This window comes from Garra rufa, chromosome 16, assembly GCF_049309525.1.
Source record: "Garra rufa chromosome 16, GarRuf1.0, whole genome shotgun sequence".
Classification (NCBI taxonomy): Eukaryota; Metazoa; Chordata; class Actinopteri; order Cypriniformes; family Cyprinidae; genus Garra; species Garra rufa.
In genome coordinates this window covers 44,395,214-44,420,936 of record NC_133376.1, presented here as the reverse complement: position 1 = coordinate 44,420,936, position 25,723 = coordinate 44,395,214, and the positions used below count along the sequence as shown (strand labels likewise).

At 39.1% G+C, this 25,723-nt stretch overlaps 8 non-coding genes across 8 annotated transcripts; all 8 read right to left on the bottom strand.

The window, feature by feature from the left end:
- Positions 1-12,418: 12,418 nt before the first annotated feature.
- On the bottom strand, positions 12,419-12,492 carry trnat-agu (transfer RNA threonine (anticodon AGU)). Its single transcript has one exon. It is a non-coding gene; the product is annotated as a tRNA-Thr (tRNA).
- Positions 12,493-13,016: 524 nt separating this feature from the next.
- Positions 13,017-13,090, bottom strand: trnat-ugu (transfer RNA threonine (anticodon UGU)). The gene has a single exon. It is a non-coding gene; the product is annotated as a tRNA-Thr (tRNA).
- Positions 13,091-14,213: 1,123 nt separating this feature from the next.
- Positions 14,214-14,287, bottom strand: trnat-cgu (transfer RNA threonine (anticodon CGU)). The gene has a single exon. It is a non-coding gene; the product is annotated as a tRNA-Thr (tRNA).
- Positions 14,288-14,442: 155 nt separating this feature from the next.
- On the bottom strand, positions 14,443-14,532 carry trnar-ucu (transfer RNA arginine (anticodon UCU)). The gene is given in 2 exon segments: positions 14,443-14,478; positions 14,496-14,532. It is a non-coding gene; the product is annotated as a tRNA-Arg (tRNA).
- A 201-nt stretch (positions 14,533-14,733) lies between these two features.
- On the bottom strand, positions 14,734-14,807 carry trnat-agu (transfer RNA threonine (anticodon AGU)). Its single transcript has one exon. It is a non-coding gene; the product is annotated as a tRNA-Thr (tRNA).
- A 5,629-nt stretch (positions 14,808-20,436) lies between these two features.
- Positions 20,437-20,510, bottom strand: trnat-ugu (transfer RNA threonine (anticodon UGU)). The gene has a single exon. It is a non-coding gene; the product is annotated as a tRNA-Thr (tRNA).
- A 428-nt stretch (positions 20,511-20,938) lies between these two features.
- trnat-ugu (transfer RNA threonine (anticodon UGU)) lies at positions 20,939-21,012 on the bottom strand. Its single transcript has one exon. It is a non-coding gene; the product is annotated as a tRNA-Thr (tRNA).
- A 451-nt stretch (positions 21,013-21,463) lies between these two features.
- Positions 21,464-21,537, bottom strand: trnai-aau (transfer RNA isoleucine (anticodon AAU)). Its single transcript has one exon. It is a non-coding gene; the product is annotated as a tRNA-Ile (tRNA).
- Positions 21,538-25,723: the final 4,186 nt, after the last annotated feature.

Here is a 25,723-nt window from a genome sequence, read left to right as displayed (position 1 = left end):
AGCATTATATCTGGTATTTAGTACAGTCATCTGTAAATATTTTTATTTTCTTCTTTTTTTAAAATTGCTTTTCTGAAACCTAAAAATACTGGAGTACAGATATGGATTGCATTGCACTTCTTGGAACATACCGGTCTGATGGTTTCCTTGATGTCTAGATCTGCCACATCTTCAAGTGTGATGGTGGCTGTCTGGGGTGTTCCACCTAACAGCACATGAAGAACTGCAGGGCTAAAACCTGTCAGACGAGGTCCACCATGCAGAAAAGAATGGCCAATCATTCTCCCTGCCATGATAAACATTTCATTCTGCGCCAAAACTTGTGAGGTGGAAGGGATTAGATGGTCAGATTGGCCCTCAAAGAATAAAGTGCCGCATGCATTTCCTATAGGGAAATAATCAAACCATAGATTTTTACATTTGAAGTTCACAGTTAGATTTTTTTGACAGTCCCCAGTTTAAAGGTATACAATGAGTGATATAAAGATTCTCTATGTGCAAAAAACAGCATCTGATCTAACATCTTGTCTTTTTTTTAACTATTATTACCTGTAAACATAAAAACACACAATGTAAAATTTGCTCTGAGGTGAAATTACACCAAACATGCCAAGCGAGAACACACCCTTAGGGACATGTAAACGAACCAAGACCAGGAAGGGAGACCCTAAAAAGGACAGAATGCTCACTCATATCGTTTTTTTTCTCGTCATTGTCGCAAGTTTGCCCATCACATCATCAGCAGATCTGTGTTTGTGTGTGTGAGGAATTAATGTTTTTTTTTTTTTTGGGTCCAGACTCCAGACCAAACATACCAAGCGAACCGAGCTACAAGTGTGAAACAAACACCCTAAAAGAAACCTTTAAGAACTTAATTTAGCTAAATTATTATTTTATTTTTATGCCAGATTTGTCCAGTAAACTTACCAAAATCAACAGTAAAACCATGTTGCAACTTGTGCATTACCATACTTAAAAAGTGTCGATTCACACCAAGGGTTGGCTCCTGCATGGGGCCGACCGACGGAGGTGGAGCCGGTGGAGCCCGAGGGAGAACCGGAGAGTCGGAGGGCCAAGGCCGAAACCAAGGCTCTGGCGACCCCGGCGGAGATGGAGGTCCGGAGGTACGCAGCGGAGCCGGAGTGACAGAGGATCGAGGCTGTGCCCACGGGAGGGAGGAGGTCCACAGAGCCGGCAGGACGGAGTGACGAGGCGCAGCCGGAGGAGTAGAGTCCAGAGGCGAAGGTGGGGCGACGACTGACCGGGGCGGAGCCGGAGAGACGATGGAGCCCGGAGGAGCTGGTGGGCCGACGGCCGACAACAGAGACGAGGGAGCACAGAGCCGGGGTGGAGCCGCAGGGTCGGAGGGCCGAGGTGGAGTCCAGGACTCTGAGACTGGAGGTGATGGTGAGGGATCCTTCAGTCTGGACATCGATGGAAACTGGCAGTCCCACGGCAAGTCCTCTGCACCGAAGGTGGGATGTGGGTGAGCAGAGGGACTGTCAGGAGACAGAGGTGGCGGAACTGGAGCAGCAGGGAGGGTGGGTGGGAACAGTCCATGCATGAGCTCCGTGACCAGAACCGGGCAGACAGGAACCTCAGGACGACTGGATGGAACCAGCGGAGGCTCTGGAAGGCTGGGCGGAACCAGCGGAGGCTCTGGAAGGCCGGGCTTAACCAGCGGAGGCTCTGGAAGGCTGGGCTGAACCAGTGGAGGCTCTGGAAGGCTGGGCTGAACCAGCGGAGGCTCTGGAAGGCTGGGCTGAACCAGCGGAGGCTCTGGAAGGCTGGGCGGAACCAGCGGAGGCTCTGGAAGGCTGGGCGGAACCAGCGGAGGCTCTGGAAGGCTGGGCGGAACCAGCGGAGGCTCTGGAAGGCTGGGCGGAACCAGCGGAGGCTCTGGAAGGCTGGGCGGAACCAGCGGAGGCTCTGGAAGGCTGGGCTGAACCAGCGGAGGCTCTGGAAGACTGGGCTGAACCAGCGGAGGCTCTGGAAGGCCGGGGCGGAACCAGCGGAGGCTCTGGAAGGCCGGGCGGCACAGGAGCCCACCAGGGCGGAGCAGGCCGAGCAGGGAGCCTTGGAGGTGCTGACTTGACAGGTGCTGACTGTAAGAGACCAACCGTTCTGGCTGACAGCAGTGGAGGGTCCTCCAAGCTGGATATGAGTCTTTGATAGACCATGGAAACGTGAGGGTCTGATGCCGCAGCCACCATTTTGTGAACAGACTGTGGGACGGCGGCCATCTTGTGAACAGACTCGTGAAGGGCGGCCATCTTGTGAGTATGGTCAGGAGAGGCAGCCATCTTGTGCTGTGGCTCAACCTCACCCACAGTAAACGGAGATTTACAAAACATTAGAACAAAGTCAATAAACTGGGCGAGGGTCCAACTAAGGTCCTCTTCAGGTAAGTTCAAACTAATATCAGGATCAAGTCCACTCCAAAAGCATTCCTTAATCATAGTTTCATCACAGGGTGCCAGGTGACTATATGTAAGAAATTCCTCCACATAATGCTCGATGGGACGGCCATCTTGAAAAATGGAGCAGAGCAAACTTACGGGATTGGACAGACTTCCTGATAGGTCCATTCTGGGTTGGTCGTTCTATAGATGAATAAAGCCGCTGGATCCGGGGTATGGCGAAGTATTCTGTAACAGTTGGAGTCTGGAGACTGACGTGTGGATCCAAATGCTGGCTTTATTAGTGGATACGTGGTCGTACAGGCAGGGTCAGAGACAGCAAACAACAGTAGCAGAGCTAATCCAGAGAGTAGACCAGTAAACAAGCGTGAGTCAAAATCCAAATGGGCAGTCAGAGAAAAAGGAACACAAATGAAACAAATAAACAAAACAAGGATAAACTAAGACTGAGACTGAAACTAGAAAACAAAACCAGGAATTAACTAGGAAAACACGGAGACTAGGAAACAGGGAAACACGCTTGGTATGGTTAGCAGGAGAAACGCAATACTTCGCGGTGTGTGAGTGTGCTGAGCATGCTTAAATGCAGTCAGTGTGATGAGGTGCAGCTGTGAGCGGTAATCAGTAAAGTGAGAGCAGGTGAATGCAGTGATTAGTGCAGTGGCTTGTGGGGAATGAAGTCCATGAAGTGTGGTGCAAGAGTTCATGATGACAGGAAGAACCACATACGTGACATGTGCAGTCTACAGTGAGGACTTTTAAAGAAAGTTAGAATTGTGTAAGCAATGGCATGACTTTACACCAAATTAAAGATTAAGCTTACTTTAGTAACTTTACAATGTTCTTTGTAATAATGTGCTGGGTGATATGAAAATTAAATTATTATAAAAAATAATTAAAACATTTTCATGATTCACAAATTTTATCTAGATTTCCTTGCTTTTCATTAAACATACTAAACAAATAGCAAGACATACTAATTCAAATAATTGTTTTATATCTTATAAGGCTATTTTAATTAGTCTGCCAGTGTGAGCAGTATGAGTTGTTTTAAATCTGGATGTTACAATTAAGCTTTTTTCACCTTTTCAGAAAGGAAATTTAAGTGAATCAATTTAAATTATTGATATAACAGCACTGGCACTGTGTTTTTTTTTTAGTGTTTTTTTTTTTTGTTGTTTTTACATCATGCTTGCGATACCTTTCACCACATGAACTTGCATGGTACGCAACAATCTCTGCAGGAAACTGCTTTCCACAAATTGGACAGGAGTCCTAAGGGTCAAGTGGTTATAAAGAGGTATATAAATTTAACAAACCTGAAACTGAAAATACTACAGTGGTATATGAACCGAAGAATAAAAGATACTTAAAGGTTCTATCAGCGATTTCTAGCCTGAAACATAAAGTGTCAATTTCAGCTGACCTTTCTTCACAATCCGCTCGCTGCCTGCCCCATAAATTGTCTGTGAAAAAAACGCGTCTCTCTGGTCAGCCTAGGGTCCGAGATATGCCAAAAAAACAATCGGCGCTATCAACCTTTCCACAGATAAACAAACAGTGTTCCAACCAATCAGCGTCAGGGGTTTGGTGTTGTGGACTTTCCTACTGGTGCTGGGATGTGAGGGAGGCGGAGCGAAAGTCCACAACACCAACACAACACGATTGTTTTTTGGGCATATCTCGGACCCTAGGCTGACCAGAGAGACACGTTTTTTTCACAGACAATTTATGGGGCAGGCAGCGAGCGGATTGTGAAGAAAGGTCAGCTGAAATTGACACTTTATGTTTCAGGCTAGAAATCGCTGATACAACCTGTAAGTTTGTGATATTAGTCTGTTTAATTTTTTTCTGGATTGCAGCTTTAATATTAACCTGAAACATCATTGATGGCTTACCACACAAATAAGGTCAGACTCCTGTCCTGCTGGCTGGTCTAATGTCTGGTCTGCTTCCTCTTCAGATTCATCTTTCTTTGATTATAGAACACAAAAAAACAACCCTTTATAACAATGACTTGTCAGCTGAAAACTGAATTACACTACAATGATTTAATCAAACCATAGCTGAGGACCTGAAGTGTTATATTTATTTTATAAAACAACTAGAATTTAGAAGACCACTTACATTATCTCCACAGGACTCAATGTGGAACTGTATCAGGGGCAGAGGAATCAACTTGCCACAAGTCATGCATGTGTTTTTTGGCATTTTTTCAAACTCTGCAGCATCAAATGGGAGTGGGGTGGTATCTATCTTTTCTTGAAGAGGGACAACGTATATTACATTTTCCCCATTGTTTGATGAAGACTTTAGGACTTTAGCAGTGTAACCTTCAGCACCCTGGGGCAATGGAGTGGTTTTTCTTTGTCCACTGCCCCCTTTGAAAACATAAAGAATTTTAGTAGCTCATTCAAATGACCTTTTCTTCATTTGTATGATGGAATATGATATTATTCAAGATGACATAAATTAAAATTTAACACAAACAAACATTTTGTGCTTAACTGATATAAAACAGGTCTAGATACTTAACAGGTCTGGATGTTTTCTGTAACAATGGAGAAAAAAACTCACCTGAAGCCTTTGTAAGCAGCCAACCACCACACAAATCTCTCATCTTGGGAAATTCTTCCAGCAGCACTCGGCTTATCTGGAATAAATTTGCACTGCTGTCATTGTGAAAATATCAGTTCCACCATCTTTTCAGTCAATTGAAACAACTGTGGCATCAGTTGTTAACATATAATCAATATCATCAATAGCATATAGTCAGGATTTGGTATCTTTACGACCAGTGTTTTTGTGTTGTATGAGGTGAAATAGTTCAATGATGACTGATAGCAGTTATCAGATAAAGTTAGATGTTGATAGTTTGTCTGTTCTGTACCAGCTGCAATAAAGGTTGTTTGGTTCACCCGCCAATCTGCAGGTCACTGCCCTACTATGTACAGTGATATTTGCAACAATCAGACTGATTTCATACACCTCCATAAACCAGGAATGACTGAAAGAAGTGTACGGAAGATGGTGTACAGTCCAGCTGTTGCAGATATCAATCTACAAAATCAAGACAGCAGTGACAGACAGAGCAGGGGATAGATCAGACAAGATAAATGACAACTTGTATGGATTAGACAGACTGACAATGAAATCACTTAAAATGTAAACCAGTTACACAGTTCTGTGGCATGATCAAAGCAATTGTAAGACATTACAATATACAGATGTCAAAAATTGACTGCCAGTATGGCGACCACAACAGAAATCACATGATTTGAAACGGTAACTGAAAAATGTCTATGTCTTCAGAGTTGATTTTTTGGTTATCTTTAAGGCTAACCTCTGTGTGATCCACATTTTCAGCCATATTTATGGTCCTCCTTCCAAGACCTGCTTGCAAGAGCACTGCCTCATCCTTTGGGGTTTTGTCGGTGTTCTCAGGTTGCAGGCAGAACTGCAGTTCCATAAACCTTATTGCTGATACACGTGGAGTATCCGCTGACTTTCTTTTTCGTTTCTGGCCTCCAGAATACAAAGATGGGAAACATCTTGGAGGAGGCATAGACAGTTATTAATCAGTGAAAATCTAAATATCAGAGTACCATTTTTTAATGAATATAAAACGGTGTTGAGTTGTTGTTGTTGTGTAAAATTGTGTTACATTATAACTGAGTATTTCTTCTTATTAAGTAAGGAATAATTGATGACGGGCCATAGAATTATTACAAAATATTGCACTGGAGTAAATTATTCCACTTATACAATGGTTACCACACCTTAAATCATTGTTCAGATATAGTATTTCAAGACATTTGTCAGGTTTTTGTCCTTAAAATGCTCTTTTGTGTAGGACTCATTTCTTGTGCATCTCATCCCAAGCCTCCATTGCTTTCTTAATTGTTCATGTTAACTTAAGACATAAATTACTCATTTTACTTGAAAATACATGTAACTGACTCATAGGTATGTGTATTTTACTGTTAAGCTCAATTAGTTAAGCACTCGGTTTAGTTCTTACACAGTTCTCTCTTTTTTTTTTTTTTTGCTGTTTAAGTCTGTTTGAACTTTGAAATAATTGAAATCATGTGGCGAAGTGATATGGAACTGTAATGCGGTCAAGACCTGACTGGAACTACTTTAGCTGAGCATTTCCCTAAAAATAATTGCACACCTAAAATATTCATCAACCAATCAGATTCAAGATTTCAACAGCTCCATAGTATAAATAAAGATAATTCAGCACAGCACACATTCTATTCTTATTTTACAATAGGGCTGAGTGATTACTGGAATGTTTCCTAAGTTGTGTTAAGTAAGAGTGATCTTCTTTTTGACCACAATAAGTAAGGGATAATGTACAGGCAGCCGGTAGTTATCGCAGAAATAAGCCCCGACAGTGTGATCAGTCTTGTATCACACTGAAGGGGCTTATTTCTGCGATAACTACCGGCTGGCTGTACATTATCCCGCTTATTACACGGCTACTTGCCACATAAGGAAAAAAACTGGACATGAATATGAATTTGAAACCTTTTATTGGCATATTTGTTTTAAATTAACATTTTTATCCTTCCGCCAAACGATATAGTACCACGTGACTAACATTCAAACTATGTACGTTAGTAAGACAATTTAAATAGATTAATGTCGAAATTTTCCATTGTTAATTGTGGTTGTCCAGTGTTTGTCACAAGATGGCGCCAAACGGTAATCTTTGTTGGCACGGAGGGATTTTAAACATACAAGTAGTACCGGCTATGCGTTATTACTTTGGAGCAGTGATTATTTGAAAAGAACGAACCTGCAAATGTCTCAACTGACCAATCAGAATCAAGCATTCCAGAGAGCTGTGTAATAATTGTGGTTATTTTTGCCAAAAACTAAATTTAGTTTTGCTAACAATCACTTACAGTACCTTTGCATCTCATGCTGCACTGTGGCTGGTCTTACAGGTCTGCTGCTGGTAGGAACAGTAGCAGTAGGCTGAGCAGTGGTGTTTTGATGTGACGGAGGTCTTTCCCTTTCACTTTGTATGCAGTTTAGAAGCACACGGACTGCTGACTCAATGTTTGTCTTCTGTTCATTTAGAGAGAAGTCTGGGTTACATTTAATTAGACGTACTTAGAAAATGGAATCATCATGTAAATTTTAGTCTTGACTATATAGACACAGATTTGTCTCTGATGCCTAAACCAACATCATTTTAATTGTCAAGAGTATATAAGATCAAATAACAAAGTAAGGACGCAGGAAGCGCCTGTTTCTAACTGGTTAAGCATCTGTTAAGCATCTGTTGCAGGTCAGCTGATTTGGGACACTGCAGGGCACATGGGAGTGAACCAACTATTCTTAAACTATGTGAATAGTGATTTTATATTTCATGGAACACCAATTTGCAGTAATTTTGGATTTAAAACATGCTTTAAATCGTATTGGCTTTATAGAATGTTAATTAACCTGCTCTGTGACTCACTGCAGCTTCCAATTATGCCTACTGGGCAAATAAAACACCTTTACTTTACTATGGTAACGTTATTCCTATAAATGTTACCATCCACCAAAAACAAACCAAACCAAAAGAAAGAAAAATATTGTAACGTAACACATTTGATGTGATATGATACTGACCTGCGAAGACCTGTTCTGTCATTTTTCTAGAAGGTAAAGCAGAAGAGAATATAATATAAGGAATAACTTACATCGTTTAATATGAGAGTATCTGTAATTATGAGACGATTGAATGGCAAACTTAACAGTACAGATAACGTTACGTTAGGCTAGCATTAGCGTTAGTGTAACTTACATTTCGTGAAACAATAAAGGCTAACCCAACTAAGAAACAATGATTACCAACTTAGACGACCAGCGCACATATTAAAACTACTTAAACAAATGTATAACGGTGAATGATTGCAGGGGGAAGATAAGAAAAAAGCATACCTTTATTGGTCCTTCACATCGCCAGCGCGGGAAGATAGCATGGAAGATAGTCACGTTTTTTTTTCCGCTTTCTCGGTCGCGCGCCGACGGCTCAAACGAGCTCTTCTGATTGGCCGATATTCTCTGCTCTCTGAACAGGGCCTGCCGCTGCCTCACAGATGCACAAATCACTTTTGCTCCACATTTCACGGAGTATATGGTGCAAAAGTGAGAGCGCGCGGAACTTGTCATTTGAAGGCGAAAAATCTGCGTTTGAGACTCGTAGCAGCGGTTTCAAGCAGTTGTAGTAATTGGACTTGCGATTATGTTAGAAAACTATCCAAGAAAAGTAATGCATTTGTGACCAGATATTCTACAAGTTTGCAACTCTCATTGTATGGATTCACATATTAATTTGCGGGTGTGTAAAATTTGTCTGTGACTTCACATTTTTGATACGGGTGTGTGAATGCGTTTTGCACCATATTCACTGCAGCAATAGTACAAAAAATGTGAGCGTATGAGTTTCTTCATGTGTGATTCGTAGAATAGGATTTGTGCACCTGCAGTGAAGAATGTGTGAAGGTGTAACTGTTGTGTTGTGTTTGTAGGAGAGGAAAAAAATCTACAAGTTTACAACTCCTAAAAAAATTTCCTCTGTGACTTCAAATTTATTGATACACGTGTGTGGGTATGCTCTACAGCTACAAATTCCGCTCTCACATGTGTTCAGTAGTTTTGCACCAAAAATACCTTCATACTTAATAGCCTAATTTTAGAAACAAATGTATGGGCTTTATAATAATTTTACAACTTTCAATGTGTGAAATAATACACATCCATTAAACAACATAACCTTTTGAGATAAAGCTACCATCTGTAAAAATATCTAAATATTATTCCCTGTCATGCACAAGACAGAATATTCCTTAATTATTTTTATATACACTACTAATAATAAAAGGAATATTCTGAAAAGAAAACTAGTCTTGTGCATGACAGGGAATAATATTTATAGATGTTTACTATGGAAGCAGATTAGTCTCATTAATAATTCACGCACAATACACGATGCACACATGCGTGTCCCAATTCACATGCACGAAAAAAAAAAATATATTCACAAAAAAAATTCACGTGCAAAAAATAAGAATATAAATTCATAAAATACGTTTCACAAGTTGCAAAACACAATTCACAGATTTACAACTGTGTACAACAATTTTGAATGTTTAAAAATCACGAGTGTATCACGGACTCTGAGTGTGTGAATAGCTTTTTTACGTGTGTATTTTTTAGACTTGCGTGTGTGTTTTTGAGACTCTCCTGGCAGCGAACTCCTCCCATGCGGGTCACTCGTACACTTTAGCCAATCAGATTTGAGCCTGTCGATCGACCAATCATAACCCGCTGTGGGCGTGCCTATCTTACGTTACGTCAGTGTTGTGGTGGAAATGACACAAACTGTGCGACAGCTATATTTTGTATAAAAAGTAATTCTGACAGAGGTCTCGAATTAAATACTATAATATTTTTTGTATTATTTTATTAGAGCTTAATTCAGGTACATTAATAGTTACCAGATATGTAATATTTATAAACTGTATTTTCATTGTTGAAGTTTAAAAGTCTGGGTGTGCAACAAGGTGACCTAAAAGGAGGTTGAAAAGTATGGAAAAATCATAATAGTAAAGTAGTAAAAAAATGTTTGAGGTGGTTTTAATTTTAGCTTAACAAAGGAAGAGGAATTTGTCAAAAAAAAAAAAAAAAAAATGACCAAAGAACAAAAAAATTACCTATAAGTTAAGAATCACCTTTTTATTATATATGTATGTTAAATATTTATATATGGGTTGTAAAATATTTATAACCTGTTCAAATGCAAAACATAAAGACTGTCCTTTGTTTCAGAACTCTGCACAAGTGCTGCTGGCACCGCTTCACACAAAGCACTTGCCTTTGAGGACAGTGGTGAAAATGGTAAGAATGAACAACATGTAGACAACCCCTCCATTTTGTAAACTTCTCTGACACTAAGATGTTGTCTTAACTCTGCTTTAGTCATTTTATTTATTTCCATCATTTCCATATTAACTCTGCAATTTATATTAACCATGTAATTAATTATTTTTACCCTGTCCATTTTTTTTTTGTCTTTCTTAAATCTTAAACTTCTTTTTAATTCCTAGTTCCCTCAGCTCAGCCACCCGTTCTTGTTCTTCTGCCTAAGCATGACCATGGCATGAGCAGCTGGAGCTGTTCTCGAGCAGGCCGCCTGTGCAGATTCTGCCACATAGTCCTTAAACAGGGACCACACAGCCAACATATCCATACGGCCATCCCTGGAGTGGCAGGAAAATACATTTACTGCCCAGAAATAGAAATAGAAAATAGAAATTGTAATTGTAATCATCCATTATTTTCATGTTGCACCATTCTGTTGCTCCATCCATTCCTTTCAGTTACATTTTAATTGGTCATTGTTTTTGTCCTTAACATCCATTCTAGCACATAAGACCTAAATGGAGCATATTCTGGTAAATTGCAACTGTTTGTAAAATGTGTACTGATTAATCTAACTGATTGTTATTTGCTTGTGTACATATATCTAATTGACCTTGTTCTTTTTGTCCATTCCCATTGCTTTGCAGCAGCTATAATTTCCTTGGTTATACTTGTGGGGTTTTTTTTCTTCTTTTTTTGTGTACACTTGTTTTAGAACTCTCTAAATTCCACTGAAGGCATGTTTGAGTCAATTTAATAAAACATTGATTTTAAGTAAAGAACTTGTCTCACCTGATTTAATCTTCAAACACTATTTGGCTTATCATCAATTAGAATAGTGGGTTAAATTGTTTATTTTGTAGATACATTTTTGAATGCAACATATTATACTGATATTACATACTTTATGGTCATTCTCTATACAGAAAAATATATACACATTTCAGGCTGAACTGATGTAGATTTTAACACACCTCTCATGTGAAATTTTGAATAACTAGTTCAGCACCTTTTAATCCACAACTCATGTCAATATTATTTTTATGTCATATAAATTAAAATGTTGTTTTTTTACTTTTAAATCTTTTGTTAATTTGATGTTTGTAGATTAAAACCTGACATTCATAAATAACATTTATTTCTGCTTAATTTTGTCTGAGCTAAACTGGCCAATAAACACACATTTACAAAAATAAGCAAATAAAATTAATAAAGTAGAAATGCAACTAAAATACATCACACTTGTTTGTACCCAAAAAAACATGTAAACTTTAAAAACAAATTTACAGGATTTACAGTTGCAAATTATATATATATACAAATACATAAAAATTAAATTATGTATAAATTATATAAAATTTAATATAAAGTTGCTGCCTTATTTTGTACATTTGGAATTTGCAGAATAACATGACAAATATATATTGAATTTTGAATAACATTTATAAAGTTCAGTATTTATATAGTAAATACAAAAATAAAATATATGAATATATAAATGTTTTACATATAAATATATATAATATAAAATATATTTATTAACATATGTCAAATAAAACATTTCTAAACATAACATGACAAATAAATATTGAATTTTGAGTAAGATTTATATATGTTTTATTAAATCTGATGCTGTCCAAGGTGCTGATTCAATACTGTAGCTACTTTGGCCAATAACCACACATAAAAGAAATATAAATAATTGTTTCATGTAAATAATGATGTAACGTTTTTACTGGAAGGCTGTAGGGTGTCTTTTTGTGTTTACATTTGCTTTAAGTTCACATTTGAGCAGAGCACAAAACTGCAGTGAGCGGGATTCGAACCCCGGTCCAGACATTTACCCCAAATAATGTGAAAAAATCTGATTGGTTGTCGGTGTAATTCAAAACCTTGGACAGCGGCAACAAAGCTTGCATTTCATTGGCTGTCAGCGTGTTCCAACTATCCACGGCTGGCCCCCGCGACAGGCCCTAGGGTCTCTGCACAATTGCGGTGTCGTTTGAAAGGCAGAGGCACTGTAAGGGCCTCAGGTCCAAGGGAGAGCAAAAAGATCCAACCTGTCGTTTGCAAGGCTCCGCTGGGATTCGAACCCAGGATCTCCTGTTTACTAGACAGGCGCTTTAACCAACTAAGCCACGGCGCCACTCCTCTTGTTAGGCGTGGGGAGGGCGGCTCAGAGGATGCATGAATCAACACTTCGAACATCCTGCTGCCTCCACTTGATGCAAGACAGTGATTGCCATACCAAAAATGAATTGGTTCTTGGGCATGTTTTGTTACCTTTTAAATATGATTGACTTTTTTTTTAATCAATGTATGCTGAGAACAGGAGGCCTCAAAATGGGTTCTGCTGTGCGAGGGCAACACTGTGCAGTATGGGCTTAACAAAATGGCAAAAAGCGTGACTCTGGTGAGACTCAAAACCACAACCTTTGAATGGCCTCATCTGGAATTCTAGAAGTCCAATGCACTATCCATTGCGCCACAGAGCCGGTCAATATGCCAGGCTGGGCCACTGAGGGCTTTTCTTACAGATTTGTGCCTATCCAGCTCAGCCGAGTGGCACAGGTCCTCAGGTCTTTGCACAATTGAGGCACGGTTCAAAAATATACAGTGTAGTTGGGGTCTCCCATCCAACAGTGAGGCCAGAGACAGCCACCGGTGGAAAGGCACCGCTGGGATTCGAACCCAGGATCTCCTGTTTACAAGACAGGCGCTTTGACCAGCTAAGTCACGGCGCCACCTCGGTTGGATCCGTTAGCCTGGGAGGCTATCCTTCAAAAGCAGGTGAGAGGGTAGTGTTGCAAGAGAAACCGCCCGCTAACCTCGAGCTTCTCTGTGTCCCCATTCCCCGTCCGTTTTTTGGTAAAGCACGAGCTCGGCTGTATTGTGGCGCGCAACCAAAGGCATCGCTGGGATTCGAACGCAGGATCTCCTGTTTACTAGACTAGCCTGGCAGCACGTTTGCCCTCCGGGAGGGCGACTCAGACGATCCAGGCTTCCAGAGAAGAGGCCAAGGGTTGGCTGACCGTGCGCTGGACAGCTTTAAGGCGTGTAGCACGGCCACATAAGAGGGATATTTATAAGCAGTTAATGAATTGCTAAATTGCTTACTTATTTGTATCTGCTGGTGCAATTTTATCCCCTTGTCTGTATTGCCCCGCAAAATGTGGTTTCCCCTGTTCTTGTCTCGCGAGAGTTCTGCCGCGCTACGCTAGGGAATTCCCTGACGTCATCTAAAACACCTGATTATACACTTCCGATAAAAGAAGCCGGCTTTTCAGCGTTCCAGAGGGCTCTCTGGATATACGATCGTTAACGCTGTCTTTACCTGTGATTATCAGCCTTCGTGGAAATACTGCACTGGATTAATCTCGTTGAGGATTACGACCTGGTTGGACTGTGTTTCGGGCGATTCTGTTACAGGACAGCGCTGTTCATCGTCTTCGTGCTCACGGACTCAAAAGCTTTACCGGTGAGGCCGAAGCAATCGTACACACGCACACACATACACAAACATTGGACTGTTTGTTGGAGTTTACACACGCTCATACTATATGTTGTATATGTGCATATGTTGTCGTTTTGGTATTGGTCTTTTGCACTGTAAATACACTTGTGGATGGTATCCAATCTTCACGTTGTTTGTCTATTCTGTATAACTTCCTTTGAATAAGGGTTAAGAGAGGGATTACCGAACTAACTTTTATTTGTGTAGCCTGCCTGATTTGGCTGAGCGTTACAGGCGTTTGCCGACAACTGAGTCTGGGCGATTTGCAAAATTACCCACTCGCTGCCCTAGCTATCCCTGTTTCCGGGTCGCTTTCGGAAAAGCCTGCGCTTGCTGGACTGCAAAGCCGCCCAAGGTACCGCTGGGATTTGAACCCAGGATCTCCTGTTTACGAGACAGGCGCTTTAACCAACTAAGCCACGGCGCCAAACCGCATGCAAGGCTGTCGGGAGGGTGACTCAGAGGATCAAAGCATCCAGAGGCGGGCCAGGTGCTGGTACGCTTAAAAGAGAATGTCTACAAATTTCTACTGCCTGAGGGCAACACTGCACAGTATGAGAGTTACTAGAAAGCCAAAAGCCACGACTCTGGTGGGACTCGAACCCACAACCTTTGAATGGCCTCGTCTGGCAGTCTAGAAGTCCAATGCGCTATCCATTGCGCCACAGAGCCCATAAGGGGGTAGCAAGCAGAGCCGCGTGAAGGCTGATCTTTCGGGTCTGTGGCCGTCCAACGGTAAGAGAGCGCAGGCTCTCTCTGCAGGAAGGACAGGCCCTAGGGTCTCTGCACAATTGCGGTGTCGTTTGAAAGGCAGAGGCACTGTAAGGGCCTCAGGTCCAAGGGAGAGCAAAAAGATCCAACCTGTCGTTTGCAAGGCTCCGCTGGGATTCGAACCCAGGATCTCCTGTTTACTAGACAGGCGCTTTAACCAACTAAGCCACGGCGCCACTCCTCTTGTTAGGCGTGGGGAGGGTGGCTCAGAGGATGCATGAATCAACACTTCGAACATCCTGCTGCCTCCACTTGATGCAAGACAGTGATTGCCATACCAAAAATGAATTGGTTCTTGGGCATGTTTTGTTACCTTTTAACCCCCTGGGGCCGACGGTCACGCCGGCGTGACCAACCTACTTTTTTTAAGATCAGCGCAAAAGACACTAAAAATGCTCTGTCGGTTTAAGTCATACACATTAGAGATATACATCAATGGAAACTGTAAAGCGTGTACTTTTATTTGGGCACACTCAAAAGAACAGCAGAAACGTGTGTTTTTTTATTTAGAATAAAGAAAACAAACAGGGTGATTTCTGTTTTCTCTGTCTCCGTGAACTGCTTTTAGAAATGCGTCACTTATATCATTCAAATATTTAGCACACAAACATAAAAGTGGTATCTACTGAAAGCTTGAGATTTATGCTTTTAAACAAAGTAAGTTTTATCAAAAACAAATAATCTGTGATAAATTAATCTATATGAAACCAAGGAGATGTCTAGTCTATCCAGTTCCAACTAATTATCTCTAATGTGACCGCGCCCACTATCGCGAAATCTTTTGCCATGCAAATTAGCCATGTGCTACTAGCGAGGCAAGGACCGGATTATCTGTACGTGAGGAAACTCCCACATCACCGCAACAAAGCAACATGACTTCAAGTTCATCTTGGTTACAGTTTGTTACTGAATGAAGACATGCTGTGAGGAATAAGACTGCGTGTATGCGCGTATATGTACCTCAATCCTAAGAAGGACGCGATGCGACGCAAACCCAGCAGGAGGAGACACCCTTGTCAAAAAATCCTATTGGAATTTCAGATTATCCTATAGGATCTTAGTGGATTCTTAGAATCCTATTGGACTTTACAATTTATTTTAATGGAATTTCAGATTATCCTATAGGATCTTAGTGGATTCTTAGAATCCTATTGGACTTTACAATTTATTTTAATGGAATTTCACTTTGTCCTGTAGAATTTTATTGGATTCTTAGAATCCTATTGGACATTCTGATTTATTCTAATGGAATTTCACTTTGTCCTGTAGGATTTTATTTGGTTCTCAGAATCCTATTGGATATTACAATTCATTTTAATGGGATTTCAGTTTGTCCTGTAGGATTTTATTGGATTCTTAGAATCCTTTAGGACACTCTGAACTATTCTAATGGAATTTCACTTTGTCCTATAGGATTTTATTTGATTCTTAAAATCCTATTGGACATTACTTTTTGTTTTAATGGAATTTCACTTTGTCCTGTAGGAATTTATTTGATTCTTAGAATCCCATTGGACATCACGATTTATTGTAATTGAGTTTCACTTTGTCCTGTAGGATTTTACTTGATTTTTAGAATCTTATTGGACAGTATTTTATTTAATGGGATTTCACTTTGTCCTGTAGAATCTTTTATTGATTCATATAATCTTATTGGTTATTGTCATTTTTAAATGAAATATCACTTTGTCCTGTATGATCTTATTTATTTATTTATTTTTTGTTGATTAATTACTTTTAAATTTTACTTTTTTAGAGTAACACTGCATGTTTGTGTGCACCTGTAACCCACAATAAATTGCAGCCTATATGAATACACACAAATATAAACACATAATATGTATTTATTGAAATTCATAATATTAAAGAATTCACAGAAACACGAACATCTATATATGGTGCGGCCCCTTTAAGGAATCCGAACGTAGCGCGCCTGCAACTGTAGCGCGCATCATTTTAAAATAACGGTCAAAGAGGAAAAGCAGCAAGTGATTAGCGGTGTTTAACTTGTTCAAATTTGATTTCAAAGACGACAAAAATGATGAAATAGTAACATTTATCTGGTCTGCATCCTAAACCAACAAATTTGGGTGGTCTTGGTGAGTTGTTGAACTCGTGTTTGATTGTATCTGCTGATTAGCACAGGAGTCTGCAGTTAACGTTACGTGTCAAAAGCTATGAATCTGTAACTGGTATTATAAACGATAGTCATAACGTTATATGTTTATGGTACTAATTTTCATTGTATAAAACATTGGAGTAGTGACTATTCTGCCACCATTTGTAGCTGTTTTAATTAATATTGTGCTGTACGGCTTTGTGTAGCGTCACTATACTTTAAGTGCAAATAGCGCACGTTGTTGGCAGAAGCTACTGGTGTGTGATTAGGCTAGTGAACACTATAAAAGACAGCAGTCTTAATTTCTCCCTTTTCAAATGTTTTAATAAAAATGAAGGAAATAATGTTGTGATGTCTATTTGCTTTGTCTTGAGAACAACAATGTTGTTATTTTTCTTGTGAAGAAAAAAATAGATCAGTGGTTACTAACGTTACAGAAAAAAGACATTTAGATTTAGGATTTAATTATTTTAGATTTAATCCTAACTATTATTAACTAATCATCCAGCCCAGGTGAATTTGCTAAATTAAACTACTACTAATTTAGACTGTGCTTAGTTTCTTTTGTTTGGTTATGTTATTTATTTATTTATTTATTGTCACAGTAAAGTGTTATTTTTCATTCCAACTTCTGGTGTCCTCTAATTTTTATATCTACCTCCCTCACTCAAGTCTAGACCTGGTCCAGTGATGTATTTGCATTGAAGGACAGTGCTACTGTCTGTGTGTGTGTGTGTGTGTGTGTGTGTGTGTGTGTGTGTGTGTGTGTGTGTGTGTGAGAGAGAGAGAGAGAGAGAGAGAGAGAGAGAGAGAGAGAGAGTGTGTGTGCATGTGTTTGCACTAAGGCTGTGTGCTGCACAAATCAGCTCACAATGTTAGTGAACAAGGTGATGTAAACAGCAAACTGCAAGCACTATTTGATAGTAAAACAAAAACAGTGAAAAGTGCACTTCTAGATTACAAAAAGAACAGGCATCCAATTTGATCCCATAAAAATCCCATAGAAACCATCCTACTGAATATTTATGTCTTGACAAAAAAATCCTAAAGGATTCAAATAAGAATTTTGTACAGGATTCTTATTGGAATTTCTATCATATTTTGGAACCATTCCTATAGGATTTCAATAGGAATATTCTTATAAAAAATATTCTGTAGGATCATTCTTAAAGGATTTTTTATGGGATCAAATTGGATGCTTGTTCATGTCTTTATGGGAACTTTTTTTTAATCTAAATGTGCTCTTTTCCACTTCTTGTTTTGCTAACAGATAGTACTTGCAGTTTGTGGTTTACATTGCCTTGATGTAGACGTTGTTCATTGTCTGTTGCTTATCAAAAAATCCTAAAGGATTCTGATAAACTTGTACAGGATTGTTATTGGACTTTCTATCATATTTTGGAACCATTTCTATAGGATTTGATATGAATAGTCTTAAAACAGGATCCCCTTAAAATCCTGTAGAAACTATCCTACAGGATATGTATGTCTTGTCCTATAAGAAAATCCTATAAGACAATTCCTAATGGAATCCTTTAGGAACGGTTCCAAAATATGATAGAAATTCAGATTTGAATCCTGTAGAAGATTCCTAGTGGAATCCTTTAGGATTTGTAGAGGATTCCTATTTGAATGTATATTAAGGTGAGTTAAAGTAAACTGCAAGACACTAAACTAATATAAACAATAAAAAAGTGTACCTTTTAGGATTCTTCAAAATTTTTGAAAGATGCTTTAAAAGAAAACCCATTAAAATCCCATAGAAATGATCCTACAGGATATTTATGGCTTGTATAAGAAAATCCTATTAGACAATTCCTAATGGAATCCTTTAGGAACGGTTCCAAAATATGATAGAAATTCTAACTGGAATCCTATAGAGAATTCCTATTGAAATCCTATAGGATTTTTTGACAAGGGCATTTACATGAGTAAGTCTTACTTTCATTTTCCTACTAGCTTTCGCTGTTATTTACTTTGACAAAACATGTACACATTTTACTAGTTAGACTTATTCCAAACTAAAATTCCTGACTTTATCAAATGAAACATTATGAAGTACGTTTGATTGCATTGCATCCCTTACAATGGCAGGATATTTATAATGTTCTAGAAAAACGATGTGATTATGACTGTGAGGTGCATTTTTGACGATATCTTTATGAATGTAGAATCATACTTTATTTATTTATTTTATTGTATAACAGTGTAAAAGTAATATGAGTGCTTACACTGAATGTGTGTTTACATCACGTTTATTAGTAATATAGTGCTAAACGATAATTATTAGTTTCTTAGATATTACATGTCCTTTTTTTTTTTTACATTAGTACAAATTCTAGAGTATAGACTATATTCTGACAGATGATCCTGATATGATTTTTGGTTTGTTTTGTTTTTGTAGTGATCTCAAACCTGCTCAAAAGATGAATCCTGCCCTCTTTCCCTTGAGTCCCTTCAAACTGTTTTCCTCTGAGAGCACTAGAAACTTGAGATGTTCAACTACACTGATATTCTAGTGTAAAACAAGTTTTTGACTTTTTTTGTATTTTTTTAAGGGCACACAAAATAGCAGGTAAGATTTGTTTCATTTGTTGAACAGAATTCAGAAGAAGTTTTCAGAAATGCCACAAAGTCTGTGCACATCTGTGTGGTTAGATGAGGGAGCTCAATAATGTGTCTTTGACCTTCATTATGTATGTTTTGTTTATACAGTGATAGTAAATAAAATAAAAATAATCTAAAACTCCATTCTCTGAATCTTCTCACATTGTTTCCTATAGTCAAGTCAGACATTGATGGGGCCATTAGGGAGGGCCCTATTGTCTTTCAGGTGTGAATTGCTAAATATTCATGGGCCATTGCCACACCTATGAATAATCCCTTTCGATCACAAAACATGTTTTATAAAATTTAAATCAATATATTGTTTTCTCTGAACGAGTGAACGAGATGATTTTCACATCATTTGGTTGAAAAAATTCTAGCCTACGACATCCAATTATCTAAAGTCTTGTAAAGAAATGTCCTGTATGTGCTTCATGGCCTTATTTCAGTGACTTCAAAACTTTAGATTTTCAATAACCACGCATAAACATAGTTTTCTCAAAAACACAAACATGCACATTAATGTTGCTTGCATATTATTGTAGCCCAATATGTGCTGATTACAATGTAATCTGACTTTAACCATTCATATGTTTTTAAGATACTGAAAAAAGCACAAATGTCAGGGCATGTCAAAACTTCTTCAGGGCCCCAAAACACCTCAGGCCCCAGAGGGTTAAATATGATTGACTTTTTTTTTAATCAATGTACGCTGAGAACAGGAGGCCTCAAAATGGTTTCTGCTGTGCGAGGGCAACACTGTGCAGTATGGGCTTAACAAAATGGCAAAAAGCGTGACTCTGGTGAGACTCAAAACCACAACCTTTGAATGGCCTCATCTGGAATTCCAGAAGTCCAATGCACTATCCATTGCGCCACAGAGCCGGTCAATATGCCAGGCTGGGCCACTGAGGGCTTTTCTTACAGATTTGTGCCTATCCAGCTCAGCCAAGTGGCACGCTGTGTGGGCAGAAAGACAGGTCCTCAGGTCTTTGCACAATTGAGGCACGGTTCAAAAATATACAGTGTAGTTGGGGTCTCCCATCCAACAGTGAGACCAGAGACAGCCACCGGTGGAAAGGCACCGCTGGGATTCAAACCCAGGATCTCCTGTTTACAAGGCAGGCGCTTTGACCAGCTAAGCCACGGCGCCACCTCGGTTGGATCCGTTAGCCTGGGATGCTATCCTTCAAAAGCAGGTGAGAGGGTAGTGTTGCAAGAGAAACCGCCCGCTAACCTCGAGCTTCTCTGTGTCCCCATTCGCCGTCCGTTTTTTGGTAAAGCACGAGCTCGGCTGTATTGTGGCGCGCAACCAAAGGCATCGCTGGGATTCGAAGGCAGGATCTCCTGTTTACTAAACTAGCCTGGCAGCACGTTAGCCCTCCGGGAGGGCGACTCAGACGATCCAGGCTTCCAGAGAAGAGGCCAGGGGTTGGCTGACCGTGCGCTGGACAGCTTTAAGGCGTTTGCCGACAACTGAGTCTGGGCGATTTGCAAAATTACCCACTCGCTGCCCTTGCTATCCCTGTTTGCGGGTCGCTTTTGGAAAAGTTTGCGCTTGCTGGACTGGAAAACCGCCCAAGGCACCGCTGGGATTTGAACCCAAGATCTTCTGTTTACAAGACAGGCACTTTAACCAACTAAGCCACGGCGCCACCCCGCACGTAAAGGGGTGGGGAGGGCGGCTCAGAGGATGCATGAATCAACACTTTGAATGTCCTGCTGCCTCCACTTGATGCAAGACAGTGATTGCCATACCTCACTGAATTGGTTCTTGGGCATGTTTTGCTACCTTTTAAATATGATTGACATTTTTTTTTTAAATCAATGTACACTGAGAACAGGAGGCCTCAAAATGGTTTCTGCTGTCTGAGGGCAACACTCTTATTATGGCCTTAGTATGGGCTTAACAAAATTCCAAAAAGCACAAATCTGATGGGACTCGAACCCACAACTTTTGAAAGGCCTCATCTGGCAGTCTAGAAGCCCAACACGCTATCCATTGCGCCAGAGAGCACGTCCAGCTTGGCCGAGTGGCAAGCTGTGCACTGAGCAAGCAGGTCTGTGCACAATTTAGGGACGCTTGCTGGACTAGAGCTCAGCCCAAGGGACCGCTGGGATTTGAACCCAGAATCTCCTGTTCATTAGACAGGCGCTTTGACCAACTAAGCCACGGCGCCAACCTGCATGTTAGGCGTGGGGAGGGCTGCTCAGAGTATCAAATCAGCATATTAGATTTCTGAAGGATCGCATGACACTGAAACCTAGAAAAATAATGATGCTGATTATTTAGCTTTGCATCACAGAAATGAATTATTTTTAAAATTATATTAAAACAGAAAACATTGTTATAATGACATTTCACAAAATCACTTTATTTTTGTATTTTTATCGCATAAAGGCAGATTTGATAAGCATAACAGACATTTGACCAATACTGTAATTGATTCTTTTTGCTTCATAATTTTTTTTTTATCTGCTATAAAATCTTAAAATATGGTCCACCCAAAAAGTTCAAATTCTTTTATCTCTCTCGTTATAAGAATTAATGTGTTTTGCAGTGCAGTTTCCTTGAGTTAATATTTTGTAGTTTTCTTGTCTTTTGCAGTTTACTTCAGTTAAGAGTGTGATGACACAGTTCTGTCTGGGAATGTTTTGTCTGTCTGTTTCAGGGTTATCTGTCGACAGGAAACCAGTTGAGTCTTCCTTACAGTTGCCCTGGATCATCTGTAATTTTCCTTCCCATATGTAGAAGTATTTGCTTAAATGATATGTGAATCCCCGCCTATATGAAGGCTTGTAAGGGTGCTGTATAAAAGATGGGACTGCCCCATCTTCTTTGGTAGATAGCAATAAACCAACTTGTATTAGACTTTGGTGTGTTGTTGTCTATCCCAAGCGCTTGTTGCTGATCCACTCGACAGACCTGAGAAACTGCAGTGACCCAGAACAGAGGTTCTCGTGTTATTCCAAACCTTAATGGCTTTGTTACTTTTTGTATTCTTTCTATATTTTAAATATGACATATTATGAATTAAATTTTAGTTTGTACCATGCACTTCATCATCTATCAATCTTATTTGATTCTGGTGAGCCACACATTTTAAATGTAAAATGCATTGGTTTAGGTTGGCTGGTTCAGGATGGGCCAATGAACTTGGAAGCTATTCTGGTGGTAAACAAAAGTGGAGAGAAAGAGAACTTGACACAGCCTGATAAATGAAAACCAGACAACAAGCACAACTGTGAACTGTGTTGCACCCTCTCAAATGATGAATGTGAATTTATTCAGATTTGACTATTAAGCAAAACGTTGCATTTGTAATGCATTGTATTTAGATATTTCGTATCTAATAGTGTTATATTAAGACTAAATTTATGGCAAGAAAATCTAATGTGAAGATTCATAAACTACAGATCAACTATCAAAACAAACCTATGCCCTTGTATGATGATTCAGCAAAACATTTAATAATAGGCTGTTATTTACAGTCGCAGATTCCAAGGATGACTATGATGCAAGACACCAAGTTCCTGTCTTGGATTTGTACTGAAATGCAGCCCATATTTCATGTTTTTTTTCTGGCATGACAAGGCCCTTGAAGAGCTTCACCTCAACATTCAGGTAATCTTTACCTGTCTGAAGGCTGTCATCAGACGTGGCCACTGCAAGCTCAACTCCCCATCTGTGATATACTGTTGAGGTATATTATATATTAGACAACATATTAATTCGCTTCACTGGAAATCATTTTAAAATGTCAAGTAAATGATGACAATTTTCATTTTTGGTGAACTATCCTTTCATCAGTTTCTTTAATTTGAAATAAAGTTTCTGAGCTAGCTTGAGATTAAATGTGGGTCATGTTCTTTGAAGTTATATAGTTCTCCACTGTAGTCTTCAAGCTTTGCACATGTACAGTAGCTCTTCAAAGTTAGCCTGAAGTTGTTAATCAACACATGCACACAGTTTCACAAAAAATACATACAAACTCTCATTAGATCACATTGCACATACACAACTAGTGCATCTAAAAAAAAAAAATAGAATATCATGAAAAAGTTCTATATTTGTTGCAATTTAATTCAAAAAAGCAAACTTTTTTTATTCTAGATTCATTGCACACAAACTGAAATGTTGCTAGATATTTTTTGATGTATTATTCTGATGCCTGGGCTTCAAAAACGCCTCAGCAGTGCCACAGGATTATTGCCTCCATGTCACGCCGCATTGAAGCCGTAATTTGTGTAAAAGGAGCCCCAACCAATTATTAAGTGAATAATTAAATCTACTTCAGAGATCTTGAACATTTCTGTTTTGTATATCTTTTTGATCTTTGGAAAAAATATTCAAATTTTTTGAGGGACTGATTTTTTGTATATATATTTTTAGGTTGTATCAATCTGAATTAAAACTAAAAAAAAAAAAACCTCTTGAAATATTTCAGTTTGTTTGCAATGAATCTAGAATATAAGAAAGTTTCCTTTGAATAATTAAATTACAAAAAATAAAGAACTTTTCCATGAAATTCTAATTTTTTGAGACACACTTGTACACATGCAAACAGAAAACATATTTAAAATGCATAAAAAAGTAAAAATAAATAAATAAAAATCACAGGAAAAGGTTATATAAAATACATTTTCACTACTAGTGTTTATCCAGTTATGGCCAGCTACATTATTACCTTATTAGACATTATAAACTCACATCCCACACAGAATATGTTGTCTTTTTTGCTATTGTCATCACACACTGAACTGCCTAAGTCTGATTGGGACCATGGGTCTCCAAATATGAAGACCAGCCTAATAGGTCAACAATGGGGTCATGGGCAAAATCAGTCTCAAATGCCCTTGAATAAAAACAAAACCATTCACAACAGAACTTTCAAATCTGTGGACTCAACCAAAATAAATGACCCAATGTTCACATGTTGGACTTACATTTAATACATTTTATCTTCATGAGCCGCAGGGTGTAATTTGGATTTGTCTGTGCATGTGTTGTTTTACTTTCAAAGGTTTGGTGCCCATCCACTTCGATTATATGACTGACAGACTGCACCGGTTTTAGTCAAAAATCTTTGTTTGTGTTCTGCTGAAGAAACAAAGTCACCTACATCTTGGATGCCCTGGGGGTAAGCAGATAAACATCAAATTTTCATTTCTGGGTGAACTATCCCTTTAACATAATTCCATAGCTGTAGATGTGTGAAGAAATGAGAAGAGGGTAATCCAATGAATCACTCTGTTGTCTAAACATGATTTTGCAAATGGTTTTTCAGGTCATTTTGATATATGAAACTCTCCTCACACTGAAGACACTTGTAAGGTCTCTCTCCTGTGTGTATTCTAATGTGAACTTTTAGGTTTCCTTTAACCGTGAATCTCTTTCCACACTGAGGGCAGGTGAAAGGTTTTTCTCCAGTGTGAACTCTCATGTGATTCTCAAGGTTTGCTTTTTGTGTAAAACTCTTTCCACAGTGATGACTCATGAAAGGCGTTTCTCCAATGTGAATTTCAACATGTTCCTTAAGGTGATTCATGTCTGTGAAACTCTTTTCACATTGATGACATTTAAAACCGTTCTCTCTTGAATGAATCCTCATGTGATTATTAAGGCTTAAATTATTTCTGAAACACTTTCCACACTGATTGCATGTGAACGGGTTCTCTCCCGTGTGACTTCTAATGTGAATCTTAAGGTTTCCTTTAACCGTGAAACTCTTTCCACACTGAGGACAGATGTAAGGTTTCTCTCCGGTGTGAATTCTCATGTGGATATTAAGGCTTTCTCTGTATGAGAAACATTTTCCACACTGATCACATGTGAAAGGCTTCTCTCCAGTGTGAACTCTCATGTGAATCTTGAGTTTTTCTTTTTGATTCCAGGTTTTTCCACACAGTTTGCAGATGAAAGGCTTCTCTCCAGTGTGAATCCTCATATGATTAGAAACGGTTGATTTATGTGAGAAACGTTTTCCACACTGACCACATTCAAACGGCTTCTCCCCAGTGTGAACTCTCAGGTGACTCTTAAAATCCTCTGTTCTTAGGAAGCTCTTCCCACAATGTTGGCAGGTATAAGGTTTCTCTCCAGTGTGAATTTTAATGTGGACTTTAAGGTTTCTGTTTTTACTAAAACTCTTTCCACAATGTTGGCAGAAGAAAAGTTCCAGTCTTCTGAGCTCTTTTTTGAGAGGAAGTTTTTTCAGTCTGTGAAAAACTAAAAGATTTTTCTCCAGTTATGAAATCATGTTTTATATCTTTCTCTTCCATTTCATTCAGATCTTGACTCTCCACTTTTACTGTCACAGTGTCTAAGGCAAAAAAACAAATGCATGTTAAGCCCAATTGAATAGC